The sequence below is a fragment of the Phasianus colchicus genome, chromosome 1 (genome assembly GCF_987193195.1).
Source record: "Phasianus colchicus chromosome 1, bPhaCol1.hap1.1, whole genome shotgun sequence".
In the NCBI taxonomy this organism is placed as follows: Eukaryota; Metazoa; Chordata; class Aves; order Galliformes; family Phasianidae; genus Phasianus; species Phasianus colchicus.
The window spans coordinates 70,864,884-70,878,212 of record NC_143436.1 but is presented as its reverse complement, the minus strand read 5'-3'; the positions used below and the strand labels follow the sequence as shown (position 1 = coordinate 70,878,212).

Here is a 13,329-nt window from a genome sequence, read left to right as displayed (position 1 = left end):
ATCGCATCCACTCGTTCATCTGGCACGGAGCAAGCACATGGAAAAAAAGTGCCTAATGTGTAACCAATTAACAGAAAGCCATGTATGCCTGCTGTATTGTTAAAGCAAAATTATCTGAACGTGGATAAGTGGTTGCAACGTGACACACTACAACACCATGTTTTGATTCAGTGTAAATGTTTATTGACTAAACAAAATTACTGTAATGTAATCATAATAAACATTAATGATCAGTCATCTATGGAGCTTGCTTTCTGAATTAGTAAATGGTAATGCACACTAATGTGGCAGAATTATGTTGGCTGAACTCATGTTTAACCAGAGCTTCTGTCTCAAGGGATTAAACACTTTCAATTGCAGACAAGTATATTTTTAAGACTGTATTTTATAATTAGATTAATCTGACAAGTTACTGGACAAAGGGTTGGTGTATTATGATAAAAAGGTTTTGCTTTTTTTAATTACATAATTATTCACGAGGGATTTCTCTAGCTGGAATAAATTAGGGCTTGTAAAATAAATAAATATTCTTTCTGTTTTTAAATAACACAGGGCCAGTGTTTCCAGTTCTTGTCAAGATGTGGTTGTAGTTCACCCAACTTAGCACCATCCCTCCCATAACCTAGCTATCCCAAAATGAAACAGGACTTTACAGAAAAGGAGAAAAGTTCCAAAAGCCCTCAAAATCTCAATTTGAAATCAAGTAAAATGGTGATAACAGCACATAACATTCCACTGTTTCTCTATTTACATGGGACCAGCTCTTCATCTGGGCACCGAAGTGCTGGTTGCCTGAAATAATTATTTCTCCATTAACTCACAACTGCTAAGATTAAACATTTTCCTCCAAGCAAATTTGTAAGTTATCATAACTTACTTTGAAAGGCAGGAAATCTAGAACCATAAAGCCTGGTAGTGTTTCCTAAAGGAGTTCAGTGCTTGATGTCAGCTCAGTTGACCAAGCAGCAGATGTTTCTAATGAGAATTCAGTCATTGTTCAGCCAAGGAAGGTTACAGGTTTCAAACCAGTTTGTGTATTCTATAATGTCAATTCAATCAAGCTGAAAAACAGCTGCTCCAAATCTAACCTTGATCCCAAATTCTTTCTGTAATTTTTAGTCCACTTTTTAAGTCCACCTCAATTCTTCCCTTTACTCACATCACCACATCTTATCCACGGAATCTTACTCTTTAAAACATCTCCCTGCTAGATGTTTTGGAGTTATAACTGAACAAAAACTGAGAAATAATTTAATCTCTCAAGAGTTACTACTGTTCTCTTAATGTTGGAATTTTAAAGATAACGTTAAAATGTTTACTAAAACTCACTACAAGGTCACAAATACTCCATTTGCCAGTTTTTATGAGCAAAGCTATTAGTTTGTGAGAGGTAACACTTATGGAAGAACATGAAGAATTCTTGTAGGTGAAAAAGTGCAAAATAGTACATTTGTCAAAGACTATGGAGTAGAGGAAACTAAAGGAAGAAAAAGAAATAGAAAAGGAACGGGGGAGGGAGGTGGGGAAGTCTGATCTTTCCACAGTAAATTGTAACAGCTGGGTAAAAAAAAAAAAAATAATAGTAGGTTATATTTGAAATTTGAAATGTAAGTAAAAATCTTCCTGTTCATTTTTCCCTCTTATTCACTATGCCTGTACTTTATAGAGATTTAATTCCTTTGCCTGATACGGCATACAGACCTTCAAAATCCTAGTTAAAATCTGCATGAGAAACATCTCATAGCACGGTTCAGTGATGCAGCGTGACCTTCAACTTCACTGTACCAGATCAGAAAAATTGAGGTCACATGAAAGAAAGAAATTATCCAGCATAAATGAACTCTGTAAGTTCAAATTTGCTCAAAAAATTCTGGCAGGTTAACTTTTTATCTGAAAGATTTATGTGATGTCTAGCATCTCCTGCCCTCCCAATGCTGACATAAACAAGAATTTATGCCTTTTTGCTGTCCCCATGTACTTTGACTAGCTTGACAGCAATGGGATTGTGCATCACTACATAAGCTAGATCAAATTCTTATTGCTGGGCAGTCTGCTTGCATGTATATTTGGTAAAAATGATTGTGAGACCATTGCACCATTATGAAGGCTTCTACCCCGAACACTTCATCATCTTATCTAAAGCTTTTTTCTATATCCATATATCTGTAACTGCACCCCACAAGCATGTACAAAGCACGATCCTGAGACATAAACAATATTTAAAAACATCTGGAAGATTAAAAATCCTACTTCTAATGTACAAAATCTAACAATTGAAAGATACTGAGGGAATGATGCACGCTAGTCTATTAAACTGCATGAAACACTACTAAAGGATCATAAGATGTACTTAACAACACTGGTATACACGTATGTTTGCTAGCTGCTACACAAATCTAAAGATACAAATGCATCTTGCCTAACAAGGCCACATTGTTTGTTTCTTCTTCCCTGTAGCACGTCAAAAAATTGAAAACTTTGAGAAATGTTAAATTACTTCTATGTTGAAGAAGTCATTTGTGTTGCTACAGCCTAAAGTACTATTGCAAGAATAATGACATGAAGGTCTGAATTTACGCAAGGAATAGAAGGAATGATAAGATGGTTTTTTTATGTGTTTGCTGTTTTTTGTTGCTGTTTATTATTACTGTTATTGTTAATATTATTATTATTATTATTATTATTAGATGGGGGAAAAAAAACTGGTAAGATTCCAGGCTGTAAGCCCTTCAGGTAACCTCAAAGAGAGGCTTGTGCACCCATAAACTTATCATTTTATGCACCTTCAAACAATATTCCCTTTGATATGTTTAATAAATATTTAATAAGCAGTATATAAACAAGAAAGTGCAGTTTGAGAAAGATTCAAAGGACAAAGCTAACGTAAGTCAGCTGTGGAAAGCAGAAAGGACATATAGTAGAGGAGGAGAATATGCAAACTACCAATAAATGCACTGATAGGACATAAATGATGTTAACAGACAAGAATTTTCTTCTGTAACTGTCATAACTTAAAACTTAACCTTTTAAATAAATCTCCATTTTTTCTTTAACAACCCTTATACTCTTCCCAGCAATGGGAACAACTAACTTACCTTGCTAGATATGCTATGTAACACAATCAACCTGGTTGGCAAGAAAAACTTTGTTTAGATTGGTAAGTATTTGTGCTATAATTATCTTAGATGTTGGCCAGAATTAATAAATTAACAAATTAATAAATAAATAGATAAAGAAATAGCTATTCTAGCTGTTTCTCAAACCAGCTTTACCTTTTCTAATAGTGGCTTAGATGTCAATTACCAGGAAAAAATTCAGAGCCAGCATGAAAAGTCCTTCCATTCTCTCAGAAGGTCAACTGAAACTATGCAGCACCAAACAAAGCAAAACACGGAACGTTCTCCCCCACTTACTAGGCAAGTTTTCACTTACAGTGACAAACAAGTGTTAAGTCTGGAAATCCCATCAGTATAGCAAAATATTCGACAGTGTTTACTGCCCCTTCCAGTTGAGCATAAGATTTATCCTCAGTTTACAATTATTTTAATAAAATACAATTAATGTATTTTAATGGTATCTAGTTGGTACTATTCTGTACTTAGACATCTTCACTGTCTCTTCAGTACATAACTAATTCCTTTGCATGGGTCTTACACAAAAGGAAGATAAGCCTTTTTTAAGTAATAAGAAAATGAAGCACGAGAAAATCTGCCAGTCTGTCAGAGGGAATAAGAAACAAATTTGATATGTGAAGCTAGTTATAATCAATTGCTTAAAAATTATTGATTTTTTGTTACTATAAATGCAGTTCTTCTTCCTGATCTAACTGCAGTGTATCATTAAATATTTATAGATGGGAAGCCAGCAGGTAACAGCAAACAATCAGAGAGGCCACCACACACAGAACAAAACTTATGACACTCATAAAAAATGACCTATATCACTTGTATTTATGTAACACCATTATGCAGTATGATACTACATCCAAGCTCTACATGCAGACAGCTGTTGAATCAAATGGTTTTCTTCTTCTTTTTCTTTTTCCTCTTTCTCTCTTTCCCCCCATTTTTCCTTCAGTATTTTCCTTTGTAGATCGTAACAACATATCTTTTTATTTTGACTTGTAGGGTTCTGACTGCAAAGATAGGGTTACAACTGTGAGTTTGTCAAGTCTGCTTAATCTTTCTGTCAGGCAAAACAGTATGTATAATAAATCCAGATGCTGAGACAAATAAAGCTGCAAACAGAACCTCAACTTATTCTGCTACCCAAACTGTCTCAAAAGAATTTCCTTACCACCAAGCAAGCTCAAAATAAAAACGCTGCCAAAACAAACATCACCCAGTGGACACACTGGAGCAGGGAAGATAATATTAAGCCGACACGCACTGCTTTTTTTTTCTGGCTTACAAGTTTAACCTAAAAGCTCACCTACCCGTTTAGTGACATTCCTGCATACACAGCATGAGGTTCCATCCCCAGGGAAATCAGTCAGCACCATAACTGACACTGACCTCAAACTGAGCTGGGATAGGATCACACATTCAGGTTTTTTTTTGGTTTGTTTATTTGTTTTTTGTCCCAAGCAGAGCATCAGTTCTTACTGTTAAATTCTCTTCTAAAGTATTTAAGAGTTGTCCAGATTCTGTTGTGAGTCACCTTTCTTTCCCTGTGGTGCTCAGTCTCAGCAGAGGCTGAAACTTGAAACTGCCATTTCTCAGCTTCTAAATACAGGGTAAAATCCAGTAAACCGATAGAATAGTTTTCAGGGAAAAAAAAAAAAAAAAAAGTCTTTTTTTCTTCATATTTCATCCATAGGCAACAATAAGCATGATATCCATGCAAAGGTACATAGCAATATTAAACTGAGTTGTAAATCTAATGCTACATGGTGTCCAGATTACCATATATCAAAGCCAGAAATAAATGAGAAGCTGGGACCTTTGGTATTCTCTAAAGCTGCAATGCTCAGCCTGTGTTGTAAAAACATTGCTCAAAGCCTGCTTTGAAGAGCACATGCCAAAATTTGGAATTCCAGCCTCAGACTCTCATGAGTGGCTTCTCAAGTTTGGGGCAGCTTCCAGGACTGGAGCCTCCAGTGACACTACAGACCTCTGTTAATAAGGAAGGGGAGGACAGTGGGGGTTGATAATGACCTTGTACCATTTTCCTGGCCATCCCTTGTTTGAACCTACCCAAAGTCTCACCTGCTTATCTGCATGAGAGCTGTGTTAGCCAGCTGAGTGGCACCATAAATGCCTGAGAATCATAGAATCATTTAGGTTGGAAAAGACCTTCAAGATCATCATGTTTTAGAAAGTTGTGATGAGAACAGACACCAACCATCCCCTACAAGAAATTCCTGGTGAATATTTCTCTTGAAGCTCTGGCCCTTATGAGCATGATCCCGCAACGCTGTGCCAAAGGCAATATAATCCTCAATGGTTGAGGCAGTCAGGGAAAAGAGAAAGCCCAAAGCCTTCAGCAGGCTTGATTTCAAAGTTTGAAAAGCCTAGTGTAATACAAGCACTGCACAGCATACATAAAATGTCAGGCTAAGAAGTTAATGTTAAAAGAAATATTTCCAGAATATATTAACATTTAAAAAAAGATAGAAAGGCATCTTTAGAATGGATGAATCAAAACAGCCCTTCAGGCAGACATCACTTTAGGGCAATGAAGTTACACCACTGTGGATTGTCTTTGTTACAGACAGGACTGATATCATAAGCCTAGTCACAAACACGAAGGCTACCTCAGTATTCCAAGTTAGTGACCCTGTTTTCAGTTCTTCACAACTTTATTTGTAGGCTGAAATCTTCCAGACTCAAAAAGAAGCATGTGAATATGATGTGAGTTCAGGAAGAATTACTGAGAAGGCGATGTGAAAGAAGTGGAACAAGATAGGAGAGGAGATAGAGAAAAGTTGAATAAGTTCCTGCTGGAGATAACAGACATATAATCAGTGCCCACTAATGGAGCTTGGAATGAAATCCAAGATTGTTCTACCTCACTATTTTTTTCCTGCCAGTACACCAGCTCTTACACTCCTTGGACATACAAATAATACAGCTGCTATCTACTATTCCATCACATCAAAACACACAAGTCTGCACAGTTAAGCTCGAGATTCAGACTTGATGATGACTTAAACTACAGTCAATACAATAACTTGCAACAGAATCAGCATGCTTTTTGGTTTTGTTTTTTTAAATTAAAGGATTATATATTAATACAAAGTCACAGTTTGTTATAAGGATATCAGTGTGTTTCCTAAGCCAACCTACTTACCTTCAGAAATGCCAAAAAATAGTTTGCCTCAAAAATGTGATCTCAGATCTCTATGTATGAGTAAAGATATATTTTTAATTACAGGCTCAGAACAGTAATTTTTCTTTCCATATAGATCTTACTACAGCTTCTGCATAGGAAAACGTTATTCAGGAGAACGGAATAACCACCTCTCCTTGCTGATGATTGCCTTTTCCCTTTGCTGCACTTACAGAGACAAGGCTTGTGCACAGAGATGAGGAGAATGGATGGTCTCAGAGCTAATATCAAAGAGCTGAAATCTATTTTTGCTTCTGACAACAATTTCCAATAAAATAGTTTGTAAATTATGAAACAAAACTTAGACAATTTTAAGACTACCTACAAGTTTGCTAAGAAACAGTATGTAAGAAATATAACAGGATTCTAACCAATTCTAGCTTACTCCCTTTCATTGATAGATCTGCAAGGACTTTAACATGGTCCCACACCACATCATTTTCTCAAAGTTGAAGAGATTTGAATGGTTAACTACTCTGTGGATACAGAACTGGTTGGATGGTTGCAGCCACAGTGTTGTAGTCAATGGCTCTGTGTCCAGTTGGAGGCTGGTAGTAAGTGGAATCTCACATGGGTTCATCTTGGGATGACTGTTCTTCAATTTCTGTATCAACAACTTAGACAGTGGAATCACTCTCAGCAAGTTTGCTGATGACACCAAGCTGAGTGGTGCAGCTGATAAAACAGAAGGAAGGAATGCTATCCAAAGGGACCTGGACAAGCTTGAAAGTCTAGTGAGGTTCAACGAGGCCAAGTACAAGGCGCTACACTTGGGTCACAACAATCCCAGATATGTGTACAGGCCAAGAGAATGATGGTCTTTAAGATCTCTTCCAACCCAAGCCATTCTGTGATTCTGTGATCTGCCATGTTCTTTGAATGATGAAAACAAATACAATCTTCAGTTTTGGAATAGAATGAAAAAAGTGCTCAAAGGAATGACTATATACTTAGTGTTTCCAAAAGGGAGAGAGATGATTTTTTCTTCAAAAGACTAAGAATACAGAGAATAGCCCGACATAAAGAACTGGCTTGAGAATCAAAGAAAAATGAGCATAGTCACTAGTCTAATGAAAACACAAAACTAGTGCTAGAAAACAGAATTCATTGCAGGCCACTAATTCCCAAAGCCTGATGTTGGACATACAGTCCCAGATTCTCAGAGGCTCCAACAGTCTCTGATATAGTAAATGGCAGCACTCACTGGATCCAAAATTTCTTATGAATATGTGGTTTGACACATCATATTTCCACTTTTGCAGGATTAGAGGATTGCTGTTTCTCACATGATCATCTGCTCATGCTACTTACTCCCCATCTGCAGTCACTGTCTGCATATGCTGTGAAAATTATTGTCATCATAGATCAAAGATTATGCCTCCAGAAGACAGACTGCAGGAGGAGGAGAAGAAAAACTCAAAAAATATGGGTTGCATCAATATCACATAAAGTGCATTCTGTAATAAAGAATGAAAGGTTCACTATGGAAAGGTTCCCCATGAAAAATCACAAGTTTTTTTCTTTTTAATTATAAATCCTACCTGCACTTTTTCACATTCCTGGGCATGAAAATATCTGCTTCTTTTATGAAGTTCAGCTGCACCAATGAGATCAGGGGATGTGCAGGAAAGCTGCCAGACACAAACATCATTTATTTTTTCCTTCAAAAGCAAACGGAATTCCAACCGGTGTGACATACCTAGCTCACAGGCTTGTCAGAGGTGTGTCCTGCTATAATGGTTGCATTGTCTGCCTTGAAAAGGGTTATGTTGGTGCAGAAGTTGGCAAGAAATTATGAAAGATTCAACATGAGCTGGAAGTGTGTGCTTGCAGTCCAGAAAGCCAACCATATCCCAGGCTGTATCAAGAAAAGTGTGACCAGCAGGTTGAGGAAGGTGTCTCTGCCCCCCTACTCTGCTCTCATGAGACCCCCCCATGGAGTACTGTATCCAGTTCTGCAGCTCCCAACAAAAGAAGGACATGGAGCTGTTGGAACAGGTCCAAAGGAGGGCCTCTAAGATGATCAGGGAGCTGGAGCTCCTCCCATGTGAAGACAGACTGAGAGAGTTGAGGTTCTTCAGCCTGGAGAAGAGAAAGCTGCGAGACCTGATAGCAGCCTTCCAGTACCTGAGGGGACCTACAGGAAAGCTGGGGAGAGGCCTTTTATAAGGGTAGATAGCAACAGACAAGGAGAAATGGCTTTAAACTGGAAGAGGGTGGATTTAGAACTAGATATCAGGTAGAAATTCTTTACTGTGAGGGTAGTGAGACACTGCAACGTTTTGTCCAGTGAGGTTGTGAATGCTCCCTTCCTGTAAGCACTCAAGGCCAGGCTGGATGGGGCTTCGAGCAACCTGGTCTAGAGGGAGGTGCCCCTGCCTATAGCAGGGGGTTGGAACTAGGTGATCTTAAAGGTCCCTTCCAACACAAACCTTTCTATGATTCTATGATTCTAAATCTGAAATCTCAACTGTGGACACAGTGAACATTAAGCTGCCTGGATCCCCCGATTTCTACCTCTCAGAGGTGCATCTGTAGTCACATTAACATTTTGGTCTATCACTTGCACAGTCTGGAGGAGACAATCTTTATCCTATCTTTATGTAGACAGTTATAACAGAATCATAGAATTGCTCAGGTTGGAAAAGACCTTAAAGATCATCAAGTCCAACCACAACCCAACCATACTACCCTAACTCTAACAACCCTCTGCTAAATCATGTCCCTGAGCACCACATCCAAATGGTTTTTAAACACATCCAGGGATGGTGACTCAACCGCCTCCCTGGGGAGCCTATGCCAGTTCTTAACAAACCTTTCTGAGAAGAATTTCTTCCTGATATCCAATCTTTAAAATAAAAATGTAATACATCTGTAATTTTAAGAAAAATAATAAGTATTAAATAAAATTGGAGTTTTAATTACAATAATGTCTATCAAAGAATGAGTGTTCAATTATAGCTGAATTTCAAACTCAAATCAGATCAGTCGGCACAGTATAAATGCCTACAGCTATACTACACTCAAACACTTTTTACCAAGGTCAGTTTTGACTTTGAACAGTTTATCTGAAGGAAAAACAAACAAACAAACAAAAAACCCTGCTACATTTAAAACCCATGTAAGCACACAGAATACTCACTCAGCTCTGTCAAAAAATGGCTTCAATCCGTATACTTAAAGAAATGCTTAAGACTTAGTAAGAGGAGTATAAAAGTACTGCTTACACATTTTCCCAGCTGTACTACTGTTAAACATTTATTCAAACCAGAAGATCTTAAAAACACAGTTTAGATCAACTACGGCTATTTACTTTTTGAATTCCTGCTCTAACAATGAAAAGGGGAAGTCGCTTTCATTTCACATTTTAAAGTCAGTTCCACTGCATATTTTTATCTGAAACCACTGGAACAAGCAAATTATTTGTGTTAAAGCAACTTTTTAAAAGAACTTATTTTGTTACAGAATCTTTATCTATTTTATTTCTATTAAAAGCCCTCTTCAGCAAACTGCTAAATTTGAGATAAAATGGCATGTTCTTTTAGAAAACATGCCAAAGGCTAGTAACAAGTCTGTGACAAAAATCACACTTTGATCCCAAAATGCCTTACAGAAGCACAGCTCACCTCTCCTCAGAAGAGGTTTTGGGGCAGAAGAGAGGTCCTTACATCCTCTGTCCCTGAGTGCCACTCAGGAAAGAGTTTTCACTCCTGTATCCAGCCACATACATTGGACTTGCAGCATGGAAAAGACCAGACCAAAGCAGCTCAGTGATCACTCAGCACAGGGACTGAGTAACAGACTAAGAGCTCATCTGTGTTAAAAAGAGAAAAATGTAAAAATCTCAGCAAGGTTACAACATTACAATACAGCATAAAGGACAGGAGACTCCTTGCTGTGCACGGCAATGCATTGGTGATGTCATCCAAAATCTGTGGGAAGGGGAAAGACATCTGGAAACGGGCTTTTCCCTCAGATCTGGGGCAAGCTTTAGTTACAGCTCAGGCGCAGGAAGAGAGGCTTAGCCTCTTTTGTTCCTGCTGAATTTCGGCCTCTCGGTGGATGACTTCTACCAGGGTGCATTCCCAAGGGCAGCTGTAGGGGAGGAATTACAGGAATGCTGGCAGCAGCTCCCCAGCTGGACTGGCTCCAGACTGCACTCTGGGCCACCACAGCTCCTGTGAGCTTCGGTCAGGCTCAGCTAAACCCTGCCTTGCTCCTACCTGCAAATCCTGCTGGGAAATAAAATGGCAGGACCACCAACTGGGACAGCTGGAAGAATTCACAAGAGGAATTCAGCCCCTTGTGCACAATGATACAGATCTTAACGACATATCATGTTTTTTGGTTACTCAAGGCTGCAGCCTTTATGGTTTCATAAAAAATACGTTGCAACACTGAAAAATCAAACGAATCATACACATATTATGATAGCAATGAAGAATAATCACTTTTTCAGCAGGCTGGTAGCAGAGGAGGATAGAAAACCCTAAAAACACGGTAGCTGGAGGCATTCTGCATGAGATTTTATGGCTTCTAGTTATAGTGTTGCAGGTTTCTACGCCCACAGTTCAAGTGGTATCTAGACAACCAACTGACGCTGCAATCTTACCAGCGCTTTCCCCTTTCCTAGTGATGTTTAACAGCAACGTGAGCTTCAAGCTTGAAACAGGTCTCGCATGCAGAACGTTTGGTCCTCCCACAAAATCAGCAGGCACATCCATAAAAGCACAAACTCACCTACCAACCACCAGACAACACATTCTGGACGTATAGAATCCTCCTGAACTGAATGATATCCCTGTGCAAACAGCCACAGGGCTCAGCACTGGGACCGACGAGCCAACAGCCACATATAACGCCGGTTAGGGCATAACCCTACTGTAGGTTAGGGCATAACCCCTTCCCTCATTGCGACCTTTGAATCCTATCATTGCGAGAGCTGTAAAAATGAAAGAGCCCTGCGGAAGGGATGTGCTCACACCTCCACTTCAGGCTGGCTCAACGTCAGCGCTCTCACCACAAACATCCCCTCGCGTGTCTCCGAGGGGCACAGCTCACACACACACGCACGCCCACGAGGAAGAAGGCTGGAGGGAAACCCCAAACCAACTGGCTGCCCTTGCACCTTCCACCGAAGAACAGCGCGCTCACTTCAGGTCCTTGGGAAGAGAAGCCCACCCAGGGCTTGGCTGAACGCACACATAACCCACATGCAGCTCCACACAGCTCTCTGCGGACCCCTGCAGCTCTACGCGAACAGCCCTCTCCCTCCCGCAGTCTCGCAGCTGCTTTTGCCCTTCCCGAGGAAAACCCGTGCAGACTCCCGAGGATAGGAGCCAGGCGGGGCTGCCGCTCGCCGCCTCTCTCCCCGCGCCCCCGGCGAGACCCGGACGGCCGTGCCGACCTCACGTACCTGGCGGCGGCGGTGGGGCCGGCGGGCACCACAGGTGCTTCCCCAGGCCGGGACGGGACGAGGAGAGCGGGCGGGCGGCAGCGGCAGCAACAGCACCGCCCCGGGGCCGGCCTCACCTGCGGGCGGCCGGAGGAGGAGCGAGGCCGGATCGGGGCACGGAGCCTCCAGCCCCCTGGAGGAGGCGAAGCTCGAGGCGGCCGCCCTCACCTCAGGCACGCAGAGGGGAGAGAGGGGACGGTCTGCCCCGGGGCGGCTTAAAGCCAGTCAGGCCGCGAGGAAGAGGCACAGCGACGTCCCAGATCCTTTCACTTTCCTTTCCCGCTGCAGGAGCTGGCAGGAGGCGTGAGGCTGAGGGTGCTGCCGCCCTGAAGGGTCGCTCACCGTCCCAGCTCCGCACTCGTGTAGCCTGGGGTTTAACTGAATTGGTCCAGTGGGGAGTAGGAGAATAAAACCGGATGCAAAAACAAGATATGGAAATTAATCTCATTTTAATGCCTCTGTTGATGAGGGGGAAAGAAAAATCAGATATCAAGTTTTTGAGAGTTGCCATCTGAGTACAGGAGTGAACATTCAAAGAATGGCAATAAAGCTTGTGAAGGAGTTGGAGAATATGTCCTGAAAGGAGCAACTAGAGGAACTGAGGCTGTTTAGTCTGGGGAAAAGGAGGGTGAGGGGAGAGGAGACCTTATTGCTCTCTTCAAATTGTGATCTTCAAAGGTAATGCAGTGAGAGCGGGGTTGGTCTCTTCTTGCCAGTGACAGGTGACAAGATGAGGGGAAATGGCCTCAAGTTGCACCAGGGTAAGTTTAGGTTGGATATCAGGTAAACCTTCTCTATAGAAAGGGTTGTTAAACTCTGGAATAGGCTCCCCAGGGAGGTGGTTGAGTCACCATCCCTGGATGTGTTTAAAAACTGGATGTGGTGCTCAGGGACATGGTGAGATGTTAGGGTAGTATGGTTAGATTGTGGTTGGACTTGATGATCTTTGAGGGCTTTTTCAACCTGAGCTATTCTATGATTCTATTGGCAAAACCACCCTCTGTAGTTCACTCAGTGATCTGCAGCAGAAAAGCCAAGTACAGCCCTTGTGCAAGGCCTGTGCGGTGGCTTTGCTCCATCCATCAGGGGAGTGAACAGGTGACAGCTGCCCAATGTAATGTCACAGCCTATACAAATACATATACCCTACAGATGACTGACAAATAACTTTTCACATAGCTTTTTCACTAGTGTGTGACACCAGTAGCTCCTCCAGGCTACCCAGACACCTGTATGCCTTTAGGAGTGATCCAAAGTACCATTAGCATCCTAATAAAGATAAAAGACTCCAAATTAGTGTTCTGTCCCAGTTTTGCCTGAACCGTTCTGTTTTCAAAGTGCTTCCTTGTACTCATGATGAGAAGTGGTCACTGCCAGAAGGAGGGTGGGTGTTTGGGAAGTGAGCTGAGATAAAGGGGGAAAAAAAAAAAAAAAAAAAAAAAGACACAAAAAGAGGCACCAAGACACCACTTTGCTGAGTCACGAATTGCCGGATGCTTCCATGATTCCAGGAAAATGTTGTCAGACTTCCCTTCCTTGCTGCT

The 13,329-nt window shown here is 41.0% G+C and overlaps 1 protein-coding gene across 1 annotated transcript in view; it reads right to left on the bottom strand.

Annotated features, from left to right (window-relative positions):
* Positions 1–12,578, bottom strand: part of ARHGAP8 (Rho GTPase activating protein 8) — a 79,132-nt gene extending 66,554 nt beyond the window's left edge. The window contains exon 1 of the mRNA XM_031597232.2: positions 11,747–12,578. The gene's annotated coding sequence lies outside the window, so the exon portion shown is untranslated. The remainder of the gene's footprint in view (positions 1–11,746) is intronic.
* Between the last annotated feature and the right edge of the window lie 751 nt (positions 12,579–13,329).